The sequence below is a fragment of the Podarcis liolepis genome (assembly GCF_965112155.1).
Source record: "Podarcis liolepis genome assembly, chromosome: 2".
NCBI lineage: Eukaryota > Metazoa > Chordata > Lepidosauria > Squamata > Lacertidae > Podarcis > Podarcis liolepis.
Genome location: NC_139555.1, coordinates 109359797 through 109376232, shown reverse-complemented (window position 1 = coordinate 109376232; position 16436 = coordinate 109359797). Strand labels below are relative to the sequence as shown.

The 16436-nt window shown below is 45.7% G+C and overlaps 1 protein-coding gene across 5 annotated transcripts in view; it reads right to left on the bottom strand.

Annotated features, from left to right (window-relative positions):
* LOC310701452 (uncharacterized protein) overlaps positions 1-16436 on the bottom strand; it is a 137038-nt gene that overhangs the window by 56344 nt on the left and 64258 nt on the right. The gene's annotated exons all lie outside the window — the stretch shown is intronic.

The window sequence follows — 16436 nt, the reverse complement described above, 5'->3', positions numbered from 1 at the left end:
GGTGAGTGCAAAGCCAGCGGCGGGGAAGGCGGGAAGGGGCTTGGCAAGGGGGTCCAGAGAAGCCCCGGGACGGGGAGAAGAAGAGAAGGGAGGAAAGGGAGCTGCTTCTCTTAATGGGGCCTTGAAGGGGGGGGGTCCGTTGTGGAAAGAGAAGCTTCCTCCTGCCCGGATCTGGTGCAAAGGGAGTTGCAGGGAAGGAGACGGGAAAGGGGAGAGGGTTGGGCATTGCTGGGCAGGCTCGCAATAAAATAATAAAACTAATAAATATAATAATAATGCCAATTATTATTTTCTGGGTTTCACCAGCCCATTTTCTGGGTTTCCCCAGCCACTCTGGGCGGCTTCCAACAAAATAAGAAACACCAAAAACATAAAAACATCCAAGTCTTCCGTTTTGTAGAGGAGATGGGGACATGGATTGCTGGATGGCAGAGGGAGAAAGAGGAAAAGATGGGGAGGAAAACAAAGGCAGGGGGGTCCTGGCAGGAAGAAGGAAGGGGTGAGGCCTTCTCCAAAGCAGCTCTTTGTTTCTTGAACTCCTTTCATAAAGTAGTGGGGGCAGGGCCGGATTCAGGTTTGATGAGGCCCTAAGCTACTGGAGGTAATGGGGCCCTTCATATGTCCAGCTGTTCTTTGTCAACAACAAATTGTCGCTGTTTTTTGTGTTGAATATAGGCTGCATGGTAATTTATGGACCTAATCGGTATCTTAAAAAATACAGTTGAGAAATATATTAATAATGAAATACAATTACGAAGTATATTAATAGTGAAATAATTATTAAGCTCTAACTTAAAATGATTTTGTTAGTCATAACAAACTTAATAATGCAAACACATTGGCATATGGCAATAACAAAAGTTCCTTTAGAAACACAGTTTACAAAGAATCATGATCTAGTCCTAGAAACTTGCTATAACTTGAAATTATAATAGGTGTAAATATACAGTGAAGACAACTACTAATAACAAATAGCTTTATTAATATGAAATTAATTGTTATAGTCTGTACAATGCAATTGTAGTTAATACAATGCATTTTTAGATATAAGTATCAATATTACCATAATAGTCCACATACTTCATTGGGACAGCAGACCTTTGTACCCTGTTACACTTAGTGAGTGTAAAAGACAGTATTTCTAGTTATATGTCACATTACAAATAATAGCAATACTATACACACCTGTACGTGAAAAGTATTTTACAGGACTAATTGTATTACTGCATCTACCCAATACCCATTCAATTGTATAATTTTATCATGATTCATTGTGTACTGTGTATACAAACAGTACACAAACATGATCTAAATTAGGAAAAAGGTAAAAGGCGGATCTACACGGATCCTCGTGAATTCATATGATTTTTTCATTCAAATTAAATAAAACCACCATGATACTGTAGACCATGTCTACAGTATTACTGCATCTACCCAATACCCATTCAATTGTATAATTTTATCATGATTCATTGTGTACTGTGTATACAAACAGTACACAAACATGATCTAAATTAGGAAAAAGGTAAAAGACGGATCTACACGGATCCTCGTGAATTCATATGATTTTTTCATTCAAATTAAATTAAACCACCAAGATACTGTAGACCATGTCTTACTCTGTAGACAGCATCAAAAAAATCATGCATCCACTATTTCGTGGGGCCGCAGGGGCACAAAAACGTGGTTAAAAAACATGGATCCTCATGATTTTTGCACAGGACCAGCCCAAAGTCACCATCAGATCAAACATCATGGTGAGGGGCACAAGATCCACCACAAAAATCATGGATCCACGGCTTCCTGGCCATACCGTGGCCCAAAAATGTGGTTCCGAACAACAGATCCTCATGGATCCTCACGCTTTTTGCATTGGGCCAACCCAAACTCACTGTCAAATCACATATCATGGCCAGGGGCACAGCCTGCACCACAAAAAACTCGGATCCACGCCTGCCTGGCCATAACGTGGCCCAAAAATGTAGTTTTGAAGCACGGATCCTCATGATTTTTGCATTGAGCTACCCTAAACTCACACATCAAGTCCAGGGGCACAGCCCGCATCACAAAAAAACTCAGATCCACCATCATCTGGCAACGGCATGGTCCAAAAACGTGGTTTTGAAGGTCGGATCCTCAAGGATCCTAACGCTTTTTGCATTGGGCCACACCAAATTCATTGTCAAATCACACATCCTGTCCAGGGATACAACTTGCACCACAAAAAACTAGGATCCACAGCTTTCTGGTCATAACACGGCCCAAAAACGTGGTTTTGAAGCACGGATCCTCATGGATCCTCACACTTTTTGCATTGGGCCAACCCAAACGCACCATTAAATCAAACATCATAGCCAGGGGCACAGTCTGCACCACAAAAATCACGGATCCACGGCTTCCCGGTCATACCGTGGCCCAAAAACGTGGTTTTGAAGCACGGATTCTCATGGATCCTCACACTTTTTGCACTAGATCAGCCCAAAGTCACTGTCAAATCACACATCATGGCTAGGGGCACAGCCTGCACCACAAAAAACTCAGATCCACGGCTTCCTGGCCACACCATGGCCCAAAAACGTGGTTTTGAAGCACAGATCCTCATGGATCCTCACACTTTTTGCACTAGATCAGCCCAAATTTACCGTCAAATCACACATCATGGCTAGGGGCACAGCCTGCACCATAAAAAACTAGGATCCATGGCTTCCTGGTCATACCACAGCTCAAAAATGTGGTTTTGAAGCACGGATCCTCATGGATCCTAACGCTTTTCGCCTTGGGCCAGCCTAAACTCACCATCAAATCACACATCAATTTACAGGGGCACAGCCTGCACAACAAAAAACTCGGATCCACGGCTTCCTGGCAACACCGTGGACCAAAAACGTGGTTTTGAAGCACGGATCCTCATGGATCCTCACGCTTTTCTCTTTGGGCCAACACAAACTCACCCTCAGATCACACGTCATAGCCAGGGGCACAGCCTGCACCACAAAAATCTTGAGTTGCACTACAAAAATCACAAAAATGCCCTTACCTGCACTGTTAATGTCACCACTTCAATATTATTATTAGAGCCGATAGGAGAATATATGACTACCGTATTTTTCGCTCTATAGGACACATTTTTTACCCTCCAAAAATTAAGGGGAAATGTGTGTGCGTCCTATGGAGTGAATGCAGGCTCCTTGGCTTCAGCGATAGCAACACGAAGCCTCCGAAGTGCAGAGGGAGCGCTCCCTCCGTACTCCAGAGGCTATGCGTTGTCTTCGCGGAAGCCTGGAGAGCGAGAGGGGTCGGTGCGCACCAACGCCTCTCGCTATCCAGGCTTCGGGGATAGCTGCCTGAAGCCTTTGGAGCGCAGCGCAAGTTCCCGTTGCACTCCGAAGGCTTGCGGATAGCCGCCTGAAGCTTGGAGAACGAGAGGGGTCGGTGCACACCGATCCCTCTTGCTCGCCAGGCTTTGCTTCGCTGGAGAGGCACTGCACAATTTTTTCTCTCTGCGCAGCGCCCCTTCAGTGAAGCTGGAGGAGAAAGGGAAGGGGCTCCGTTTCTCATCCCGCTTCGCTGAAGGGGCGCTGAGCGGAGAGGGGGAGAATTTTTTCCCCCTGTTCTCCCCCTCCTATGGTTCGGTGCGTCCTATGGTCCGGTGCGTCCTATAGAGCGAAAAGTGTGGTATATATTGTACCAAGATATGGTTCATCTTCAAGAACAGATCAAATACATGCCAAAGTATTAAAGAGAAGAAAAAATATGAAACTGCTTACATACTGTCAACTAATATCCAGATTCAAGAAAGACTGTATGGCAAACATTTAAATCAGTGAAAATACAGAATTTGAGTCCATCATAACAGAGTTCTACCTTTTGGGTAAAATTTATAAACTATTACTCAAATATGACACCAAGCCCGAACAAGCAAAACCTTATATGACAAAATGGATGCAAAAATTTTAAGAGCAGTTCACAGTGGAACAATGCGAACAATTATGAATAAAGGGGAAAAAATTACTGCAAGTTAAGCCCTAAAACAAAATTGGTACAGTGGAACCTCAGGTTGCAGACATAACCCGTGACTGAGGCACGTTCGCAACCCACAGCGTTCGCATCCTGAAGCGCCACATCTGCACAGGCACCGGTGCAATTTGGCGCTTCTGCGCATATGAAAGCGGCGAAACCCGGAAGTAACCCGTCCCGGTACTTCCAGGATTCCCGTGGTCTGCAACCCAAAAACACGTAACCTGAAGCGGCCGTAACATGAGGTAAGACTGTACAAAAATGTTCTTTCAATGGTATATAACTTTGAAAAATATACAGAAGATGAATAATGCAATGAATGGACATTGCTGGAAATGTGATAGACCTTAAGGAATCTTCTTCCATTTATGGTGGACCTGTGAAAAGACCAAATAGTTTTGGAGGAAAGTTCATTTCGAAATGAAAAAATGTAAAAAAAAAACCCACACCTAAATTTGCATTGGACCCCAAAACTGTGCTGTTGGGAATGACTCCTTCAGCACCTGTATTGTGAAATCATCAGATGAACTATTTAGTTATATGACCACAGCAGTCAGAGTGGTGTTGGCCAACATATGGAAATCTGACATATGTCCTGAAATAGATGCATGGAAAGAGAAACTATCAGAATATGCAGTAATGGCAAAACTCGAGAATTTAGTAAATAATTGACTCATCTTTATAATTTCTATACAACTTAACAGAACTGTAACAAAATGAACATCTGTAAGGATTTGTATAATAGACCTTAGTTACAAAAATATTTCCTGTTTAAAAATAGAAGCTTTGTGTGTATATGATAAAGAAAGAAATATATAGTAGAAAAAATCTTGTCTGTCTGATCTAGAAATGAAATCATATTTTAAAATAATTCTTGCTTTAGATTTTTATAATCATATATGGTATTTCTCCAATAGCAAACTACCTAGAATTGGAAATAATATTTAGTACACTAACCTTTGGTTAACTCTTGATAAATGTCAGCTTGCTGAGTTATTTTGTACGATTGTGATTCAATGTTATATTTGCGCTCAACAAGGGAAACCCACATGACCTGAAGGCGTTGCTGTGCAATGCTAGGTCAATGATTCATAAGACCACTGCCATCCATGACTTGATCGTGGATGGAGGACTTGACCTGGCATGTGTAACAGAGACTTGGTTGGATGAAGCAGTTGGTCCTGTCCTAGCTGCTGCTTGTCCACCAGGTTTCTCTTACACACAGCAACCCAGGTCATGTGGTCGGGGGGGGGGTTGCATTGATTTTTAGGAAGTCACTAGCTTGCATTAGGTGTCCTGCTGGGAAGACCCAGTTCTCTGAGTGCATGTTCTGGAAGCTGGGCAATAGGGGCAGTACAGGATTACTTTTGGTGTACTGACCTCCCCGCTGCACCAAGGATTCCCTGCCCGAGCTGCTTCAGGTCATGGCGGATGTTCTCCTGGAGATACCTGGTTTGGTTGTCCTAGGGGATTTTAACATCCATGCCAACATGACCTTACAAGGGGCTGCTTGGGACTTCGTGGAAAGCATGGCCTCCATGGGGCTGTCCCTGAATAAGTTTGGCCCAACTCATAGTCATGGACATGCCTTAGACCTACTGTTCACCTCTAGTGACATGGGGGATATGACACTAGGTAAAAGTAAAACAAAAGAAGTGCCATGGTCAGATCACTTCCTGGTGCAACTGGACTTCTCTGTGACCCTTCTCCTCTGCAGGGAGGTGGGACCAATTTGGATGGTCCGCCCCCGCCACTTAATGAATCCAAATGGTTTCCAGAGAGTGGTAGGGCATGCTTTATCCCATGTTGATGGCCTTTCAGCTGATTTCCCTGGTGGCCCGCTGAAATGCGGAGTTAACCAGGGCTATCGACTGTCTGGCTCCGAAGCGCCCTCTTCGATTGCATAGAGCCCAGACAGCCCCGTGGTTTTCTTTGGAGCTGAGGGTGAGGAAACAAACGCTGAGACGGCTAGAGTGCCGGTGGCAGAAAACTCACTCCGAATCTGACCGGACACAGGTTAGAGCTCAATGTCGAGCCTACCAAGTGGTGATAGCGACAGCGAAGAAGACTTTCTTCACCGTCTCTATTGCATCTGCAGAAAATAGTAGCAGGAGACTATTTCAGGTGGTTTGCAATTTAATGGAACCACCTTTACCACTGGGGCCTTGTAAAGACCCCAAGATCTCCTGCAACGATTTTTCAAATTTTTATGCAGATAAAGTTGCTAATATTCGGAAGGAGGTAGACACTACTGGGGGAGCAGGGCCGGGGCGGGAGAGTGCTAGAGCCCTGTCTGGTCAAGTTGCATGGAATCAGTTTCAATCCATTACCCCCAAGAATGTGGACAGGCTGCTTGGATGTGTGAAACCAACCACCTGTCTCCTTGATCCTTGCCCATCCTGGCTAATAAAAGCAAGTCAGGAAGTGCTGGGCAATGGGCTCTGTGGGGTGGGGAATGCTTCCCTCTGTGAGGGGGCATTCCCAGACCTGCTGAAAGAGGCGGTCATTAAACCACTTCTTAAAAAAACATCTTCAGACCCGGCCAGTATGGCCCAGCCTCAAATCTTCCATTCTTGGGCAAGGTGATTGAGCGGGTGGTTGCTGAACAACTCCACGCATGCCTGGAGGATGCAGACAATTTGGATCCCTTCCAATTGGGATTCAGGTCTCATCATGGGACTGAAACTGCCTTGGTCGCGCTGGTTGATGAACTCTGGTGGGCTAGGGACAAAGGTGAGAGCTGTTTCCTAGTTCTGCTGGATCTCTCAGCGGCTTTTGATACAATCGATCATAACATCCTTCTGGACCGTCTAGAGGAGCTGGGAGCTGAGGGCACTGTTATACAGTGGTTTCGCTCCTTCCTCCTGGACTGTGTCCAGAAAGTGGGGGGGGGATGAGTGTTCAGACTTACTTGTGGGGTGCCTCGGGGTTCCGTCCTCCCCTCCATGCTTTTGAATATCTACATGAAGCTGCTGGGAAAGATCATCAGGGGGTTTGGGCTTGGTGTCCATCAATATGCGGATGATACCCAGCTCTACCTCTCTTTCAACTCAGAACCAGTGAAGGCGGTGAAGGTCCTGTGTGAGTGCTTGGAGGCGGTTGGAGGGTGGATGGCAGCTAATGGACTGAGGTTGAATCCTGACAATATGGAAGTTCTGTTTTTGGGTGGGCTGGTGTGAAGGACTCCCTGGTCCTGAATGGGGTAACTGTGCCCCTGAAGGACCAGGTGCGCAGCCTGGGAGTCATTTTGGACTCACAGCTGTCCATGGACGCACAGGTCAATTCTGTATCCAGGGCAGCTGTCTACCAGCTCCATCTGGTACGCAGGCTGAGACCCTACCTGCCTGGAGACTGTCTTACTAGAGTGGTGCATGCTCTTGTTATCTCCCACTTGGACTACTGCAATGTGCTCTACGTGGGGCTACCTTTGAAGGTGACCTGGAAACTACAACTAATCCAGAACGTGGCAGCTAGTCTGGTGACTGGGAGTGGCCACCAAGGCCATATAGCACATGTCCTGAAAGACTTACATTGGCTCCCAGTACATTTCCGAGCACAATTCAAAGTTTTGGTGCTGACATTTAAAGCCCTAAATGGCCTTGGCCCAGTAGACCTGAATGAGTGTCTCCACTCCCATCATTCTGCCCAGACACTGATGTCCAGCACCAAGGGCCTTCTGGTGGTTCCCTCACTGCGAGAAGCAAAGCAACAAGGAACCAGGCAGAGGGCCTTCTTGGTAGTGGCGCCCGCCCTGTGGAATGTCTTCCCATTAGATGTCACAAGAGATAAACAACTACCTGACATTTAGAAGGCATCTGACGGCAGCCCTGTTTAGGGACGTTTAATGTGTGACTTTTTAATGTAGTTTTATTTCATTTTTTTGGAAGCCACCCAGAGTGGCTGGGGAAACCCAGGCAGATGGGCAGGGTACAAATATAGTAGTAGTAGTAGTAGTAGTAGTAGTACTTTGTAGGATTTGATAATCTTTATAGGTTTTTTAAATTTATAATCTATCTATCAGTCTGTCTATCCCCTCCCCCTTTTCCCTTTCTGTACTTCCCTAGCCTTATAAAATTGAATATATATATATATTTAAAATTTATGGCTCCACAGTTTTCTGGGTCGCCCCATATTCATTACCCAACCACCTATGCTGCTCATGGCCAGATCACTTTGGGGCACTGCCATGCTGTAAAAAGATTCTCATGAAGCACAGATCCCCATGGATCCTTAGGTTTTTTATGTTTGGTCACCCTGAAATCACTATCAAATCACACTTGATGTGTATGACCACAGAAAACCACTGTGAAGAACTGCACCTGGAAATTTTTGATGCTGCTAAACCTCAAGAATATCCAAGGCAGAGATTGTGATGATCTTACCTGTGAATGTAAATTATCAAACCAACTAGATGGAGACCACCAAAGTAACCATGAAAAGCAATCACCTATCTTGCGTCAATTCAGCTACAAATGGTTTTGGGACAAAAGTTGGTTGCTTGGGGGGGGGGGGTAATTATAAATGGAGGTTTAACTGCAAGTTTTCTTGCCAACAGATTTTGTCAGTGCAAACTTTGAAATAGGGTGTTTCCAACGTGGTGCCCATGGGCATCATGGTGCCTGCTGACAGCTTTCCTGGAGTCCACCACGTGTTTTTAGAAAAAGAACAGGATTAGTGGTGAATTGTGCCCAGCATGACTTCAGATTGTTCATAGTACATTTGATTGACTACAGGGGCATATGAAGGGGCAGCGGGGTGATGGAGCCCCGGGGTGCCATGCTGGGGGGAGAGTGACAGTACGGTCGCTGTACTGGCTGCCGCTTGTGCGGCAACTGTACAGGCAGCCCCTCTCGCAGTGACCGTATGGCCCATATGGGCAGCTGCTCTCGCGGCGACTGTACAGGCTGCTGCTCGTGTAGCGTCCGTACAGGCAGCTCCTCTCATGGCGGCCGTACAGGCTGTATGGGCAGCCGCTCTCCTGGTGACCATACAGGCTGCCGCACACGCGGTGTCCATACAGGCTGCCATGCATGCACAGTCCGTACAGGACATTGTGTGCGCACCCATCATCCAGGACTTGTTACCATATTATAGCTGCCACAAAATCTATCGGCATGTCACCAGAACCAGGGAAGCCTTGCCAGTTGCAGCTCACACAGTTGAAGTGAAATAAAAGACAGAAGAGTAGATTGGGAAGAAAGTTCCCCAGACTGCAGGAAAAGATAACAGTAGCTCCAGCATCTGATTCATTGCAGGCTGCTGAGGGGTTTGACTCCTTAAGATCACCAACTGACACCTGGAAAGCACTCAGCCTCAGATGACCTCCACTCCAAAAAGTGGGAAAGAGGATTAAACAGTGACCAGTATTGATTCTTTTGATAGCAGCCCCATATTCTCAACACAAAGTGAGAAGTGTTTGGACAAATCACTAATTTGTACATCAGTTCCCCCATGGCACAACTGTACCTTCCCCACACTCAGTCTACAAACCATGGGACTTGTGGGTTCAGTTGGCAACATCTGTGTGTATGACTATGACATAAACACACTGAAAGGATCAAAGTGGATAAATGATTGCATAATAGATGCCTTTCTTGCCTCCAGGGTGATCATGGCCAAAGAGCTAGGTCACAATGGAACAATTTTCCCACCTACCGTACTTGCCACTTCATGCAGATATGTCAAAGATTGCCAGTGCAAGCTCTGAAGAACTGTTTGAGATTTGGAGTGCTAAAGATAGATGTTTTGATTATTCCAGTAAATGACAGAGAAGTCCACTGGATACTGATAGTAATCATTTTTAAAAAGAAGACCATGCTCTATCTAGATTCCAAACATGGATTGAACCACTCTGTGATTGATGCAATAACATCCTTCTTAGCATGTCTGTATGAGATGGATTCAAAATATCCCTACAGTTTTGGGCTGGTCATTTTTTGCACCAACTGATATACCCAGGTAAGGTAATTCCAGTGACTATGGTCCTTTCACATGTACCATTGCCCATCTGATTGCTTCTGGTGCCCAATTACAGATCATACAAAAGGATATGGCTGCCATTAGACCCTGGATTGCAAAAGAAATAATACAGCACTGTGGGAAAACCTATTCTGAAGGACAAGACAAATATTTTCAAGTGGAAATTGATGCTGTTCCTCCCAAGAAGAGACAAATCTTGAACGAGAGTTACATTACTGTGTCTCAATCATGCCCAGAGGGATAGAAGGATACACTAACCTATTGCTCAGATATTTTACCTTCCTTGTTTGAAGGCTGCTGGTCACTATGTTTCTTGAAGGAAGGGTGCAGGAGGCCCAGTGGTGACCTAACTATGGTTTACTGTGAAGGAAACTGCAAGGACTGGTACCACTGCTTTCGCATAGGCATTGATTCAAAAGATCTTCCAGAGGTTTTCGTGTGTCCAGACTGTCAATCCGCTGTGCCCAAATAGATTTTGAAACTGCGAACTGTCATATTCCACAGGTTGGTATAATACAGCAAAATCCAAACATAGTTTTCATCATCATGGCAGGGATGGTCCTTTTCCATAGAATTATTATTTATGGAGTTAGTTTTTACATCCTGCTTTTCTCTACTTGAAGGAGTCTCAAAGTGGCTAAAAATCTCCTTTCCCTTCCACCCCCACAACAGACACCTTGTGAGGTAGGTGGGGCTGAGAGAGTTCAGAGAGAAGTGTGACTGGCCCAAGGTCACCCAGCAGCTGCATGTGGAGGAGCGGGGAAGCGAACCCAGCTCACCAGATTAGAGTCCACCGCTCTTAACCACTACACCACAGAAACGTATCTCTTAAAACTCTGGAGCAGGCTGTTCAGTTCAGCCTCATAGTGATACTGATTTGTGGAGGGAAGGTTGGTGATGAGCAAGATCTGTTCCCATTTCCCAACACAGAGACCACAGAGCAGTTTCTTTTGGGGGCTGAACCTGCAGAGTGTTTCTGTTCAGAATTTCTGTGGCAGAAATTGGCTAAGTGCCTTTATAAACATTCAGCTTCTCAAATCGAACCCCATCATGAAACTTTCAGGTGTAGCTGTTGGAGGTGGAGGGCAGAGAAGATGCTAGTCCTTACCTCCCTCCTCCCAGCCCCATGATCTGTTGCCCAATGGGCTGAATTTCAGGGCTTTTGCATGTAAAGGGCAAGCTTGTTCTTTACTTGTTTAGATCTTTAAACTTGGGAACAGATATTTGGCTCCATGACCAAAATGGTCAGCTTCTAGAGGACTGGAAAGATCATGATTGTACTTCCCCTACCCTCAGCCCTAACCCCGTTGAGTATTTTTTGTTATGAGACTGAGTGTTTGGGGCTGATGCTGTAGCATTCTTGTCTGGGGGCTTGATGGAAAAACAGAAAAGTGACCCTCACCTAACTCTCCAATGCCCTTCAACAAGAATGCTGTAGGAAATATTGCTAAGCCCAAAGGGAGGCAAGAATTTGCTTCAGCTCACCTTGTTAATGGCAGAGCAAAAGCTATGTGTGTGTCATTCTCAATCAGTCTACTTTCAGGACTGATTTTAGAACCCTCTTATATCAGGCCACATGGTCACTGGAGGTGGCCCCATCATGCAAACTTGACTATCCACACAGGGACCATCTATTTTTGTTTTTTTCTGATACTGGATTTTAAGTTACAGTTACATCTTTTAAAACAGCTGTCAGTATATCACACTGTATTCCACTTCCCTTCCAAAGGAACACATGGCTCTCCCCACATAGCGGGTTAGGTTGAGACTGCTGATCCAAAGTGATCAGTAATTTTTACAGTAATTACAATCCTGCTTTCCCTTGTACCAGCTTACCTTGACTTCAGTAAGTTCTTTGAAAAGGTCCCCCATGATATTATTGCAAAAAAACTAGTAAAATGTGGGCTAGACAAAGCTACTGTTAGGTGGATTTGTAATTGGTTGATGGGCTGAACCCAAAGAGTGCTCATCAGTGGCTCAAATTCATCCTGGAAAACAATGACTATTGGGGTTCCACAAGGTTCTGTCCTGGGCCTGGTGCTATTCAATATTTTTATGAATGATTTGGATGATGGAATAGAGGGTGTGCTAATCAAATTTGCAAATGACTGCAAACTGGGAGGGGTTGCTAATACACCGGAGGGCAGGGTCAGAATTCAAAATGACCTGAATAGCCTAGAGAGCTGGGCCAAAACCAACAATATGGAGTTCAATAGGGAGAAATGTAAGGTACTACACCTGGATAGAAAAAATGAAATGCACAGGTGGGGGACACTTGGCTTGACAACAGTACCTGTGAAAGGGATCTGGGAGTCTTAGTCGACCACAAGCTGAATATGAATCAACAGAGTGATGTGGCAGCTAAGAACGCCAATGCAATTCTGGGCTGCATCAATGGGAGTATAGTGTCTAGATCAAGCGAAGGAATGCTACCACACTATTCTGGTTGGTCAGACCACACCTGAAATATTGTGTCCAGTTCTGGGCACCACAGTTGAAGAAGGATATTGTCAAGCTGGAGCATGTCCAGAGGAGGGTGACCAAAATGTAAAAGGTCTGGAATCCAAGCCCTATGAGGAGAGACTTAGGGAGCTGGATTTGTTTAATCTAGAGAAGAGAAGATTAAGGAGTGACATGATAGCCATGTTTAAATATTTGAAGGGATGTCATGTTGAAGAGGGAGCAAGCTTGTTTTCTGCTGTTCTAGAGACTAGGATGCAGAATAATGGATTCAAACTATGGGCAAATAGATTCCACCTGGGCGCGGTAATCCAGTCAGGGAAAAAGGGAGGCATACTATGTTTAGGGCACCGTTTCCAGCCCCTTCCCCTTTTTGGGGTGAGCATAGTGGATCCTAAAAAGGGCTGCTCAGTCATGGATACAGCTGCTGAGCTGCTCAACTGCCTCATTCCTTGAGTCAGAACGACTGACCGCCCATGTGTCGGTTCATGACTAGGAGCTTCACATTCCTGCCCCCGTAGCCATTTAATGATCGCCATGGGGGAAGGGTTTGGGGGGGTTGGGTTGGGTTTTTGGAAGACACCTGTGCGTGAATTTGTTTTATGTATGTAGATCAGTGCACGCTGACCAATGCACAGTCTTCGCAGTAGGGCTCTGTTCTGATGGCATGAGTATTCACGACAAACTGGTGGATCCTATCTGCTGCAGCCTTTATCCGCCTTCAGAGCTGTTGTAACACACTGTTATCATAACACACTGCTTGTTATCACCCGCCTGTTCTGCCGTTGAGGACTTATTGGATCATTCTTTGTCTAGCTCCTTCCCTGTTATGTACTAAGCTTGGATCCTAGAGCAATAGGCAAGTAGGATCCTAGAATGCAAGAACTGATTGGCTTGCAGGAAAGACCAATGAGGCTCCAGGAGGGAAGCAGAATCAGCCAATCAGACAGGACTCATTGTGTAAATAGTGTATATAAAAGCCTGAGGTTTTGGGGGAAATTCAGTCACTGTTTTACAAGCTGCAATAAAGAGCATGAAATCACTACAGGACTCTGAGCATATTTAATTTTCTTTGACCTTACCATCTTGGGTGACCCTGCTGGGAGTACGAGATTCCCAACGGCTTCACTCACAAGGGTCATAGGAATGTGCAAGCCCACTCACCATGACAAGTGAGAGAACTGAGATAGATTGCAGTGAGCCCTGGTCTCATTAGACAAAGCGTTCCACCAAAAAGGCTCTGACTCTGGTTGAGGACAGCTGGATATGTTTTGGGCCAGGGACCACCAGTAGGTTGCTGTTGGATGAGCGTCACACTCATGGGGGGGGGTGTATTGGAAGATAATTCCCACAGATAAGAAAGGTCACAGACTGCTTAGGGCTTTAAAGATTAGCACCAAAACCTTGAACCTAATTCGATACTCCACATGGAGCCAATACAGCTGATGAACCACCAACTGAATGTGGGCTCTCCACAAAGTCCAAGTAAGGACTCATGCATCTGCATTTTAGACCATTTGGAGTTTCTGGAGCAATCTCAAGGGTAGCCCTGCATCTCTCTCTCTCTCACTCTCTCTCACATTTATACCCTGCCCTCCCCGGCTTAGGTTTACAGCAAGTTAAAGTAGTCTTTAGGTGACTCCTGCATGGATCACCATGGCTAGGTTGGAAAGGGACAGGTACAGTACCGATTGCCTAAGCTGACATAGATTAAAAAATGCCAGTTTGGCTACATTTGTGACTAATGCCTCCATAGAGACAGAAGCATCCAGGATCACAAAGGGACTCCTGATGGCAGCTACAGGTGACTATTGAGCCCCATGAAGAGCTGGGAGCTGGCAAACCAAACTGAAATTATTCTGGTCCAGCCATTGGATGCCCATCTTTAATGGATAGAGATTCAGCCGACTCCATTTCCTCCATCACAGCACACCCACCATAAAATTGGCCAATATATCCAGGGCAGCATCTGGCCAGGGCTATGAAGCAGTAGATCCATGATGTTTGTGGTCAGATCTGTGGTTATGTACAAGATATTTGAATAAAGGGTGAATTTGGGGTTCCCCAATGCAAAAAGGGTGGTGATCCATGAGGATCCATGCTTCAAAACCATGTTTTGGGGCCATGGAGTGGCCAGGAAGCCGTGAATCTGAGTTTTCTGTGGTGCAGGCTGTACCCCTGGACATGATGTGCGATTTGACAGTGAGTTTGGGCTGATCTAGTGCAAAAATAATGAGGATCCATGAGGATCCATGCTTCGAAACCACGTTTTTGGGCCATGGCGTTGCCAGATAACCGTGGATCCGAGTTTTTTGTTGTGTAGTCTGTGCCCCGGGGTATGATATGTGATTCGCCGTTGAGTTTTGGTTGCCCAAATGAAAAAAGTGTTAGGATCCGTGAGGATCCGACCTTCAAAACCACGTTTTTGGTCCATTGTGTTGCCAGGAAGCCGTGGATCTCAGTTTTTTGTGGTGCAGGCTGTGCCCCTGGACATGAAGTGTGATTTGACAGTGAGTTTGGGTTGGCCTAATGCAAAAAGCGTGATGATCCATGAGGATCTGTAATTCAAAACCACGTTTTTGGGCCATGGAGTGGCCAGGAAGCCGTGGATCTCAGTGGTGGATGCTGTGACCCTGGCCATGATGTGTGATTTGACAGTGATTTAGGTGTGGCCTAATGCAAAAAGCGTGAGGATCCATGAGGATCCGTGCTTCGAAACCACGTTTTTGGGCCATGGAGTGGCCAGGAAGCCGTGGATCCAAGTTTTTTGTGGTGCAGGCTGTGCCCATGGACATGATGTGTGATTTGACAGTGAGTTTGTGGTGGCCCAATGCAAAAAGCGTGAGGATCCGTGGTTCGGAACCACGTTTTTGGGCCACAGTATGGCCAGGAAGCCATGGATCAGTGATTTTTGTGGTAGATGCTGTGCCCCTGGTCATGATGTTTGATCTGATAGTGACTTTGGGCTGGTCTTGTGCAAAAATCATGAGGATCCATGCTTCAGAACCACGTTTTTGGGCCACTGTATGGCCAGGCAGGCGTGGATCCGAGTTTTTTGTGGTGTTGGCTGTGCCCCTGGCTATGATATGTGATTTGACGGTGAGTTTGGGTTGGCCCAATGCAAAAAGTGTGAGGATCCATGAAGATCCATGCTTCAAAACGACGTTTTTGGTCCACGGTATGGCCAGGAAGCTGTGGATCCGTGATTTTTGTGGTGCAGGCTATGCCCCGGACATGATATGTAATTTGACGGTGAGTTTGGGCTGATCTAGTGCAAAAATCATGAGGATTCATGAGGATCCGTGTTTTTTAACCATGTTTTTGCAATCACTGCGGCACCACGAAACCGTGGATGCGTGATTTTTTTGGTTCTGCCTACAGATTAATGTAGCCTTATTGGAGTTCACTGATTGGGTCTGCGTTGCTCCGGGACAGGAGGAAGGAAGTCAAAATGATACCGAGTTGGTTCAAAGAAAGAGTTTATTCTGCTCTCCGGATAGCAGAAGGCACTTGCGTGATTAGTCCACAGCAAGTCCAAAGAAATGACAGGCTTCATGCAGTTTATATATCCTCCAGGCACCCTCTCACTCCTCCCCTAGGAGCCCAACCACGTTGGCGTACGTACACAGGTTGACATCACATATGTTCCTGCTCTGGTACGCTCAACCATAAAAGGATCTTCCTTCCTGTACTTCTGACCATAAAAGGATATTCCTGTTCCTACTCCTATCTTGGAGCAAGAGGTCACTACTTCCGAGAACATGCTCTGGTGTTAGTCCCAGACTTGGGTCTCCCCGTCATTTGTGGTCAGAACATAAGATATGTCTGTGTCTGTTCTACTGGTAAAGTCAAGGCCAGTCTTGCCGTCAAACTGATAAGGGAGAGAGCTGTGTTCTTGTTTTGCATTTGCTCAACGGCTAAAGTTTATGCATTTTAGCTAAGGAGAAATGGGGATTTTGGTGCAGTTTAAAAATGCCTGT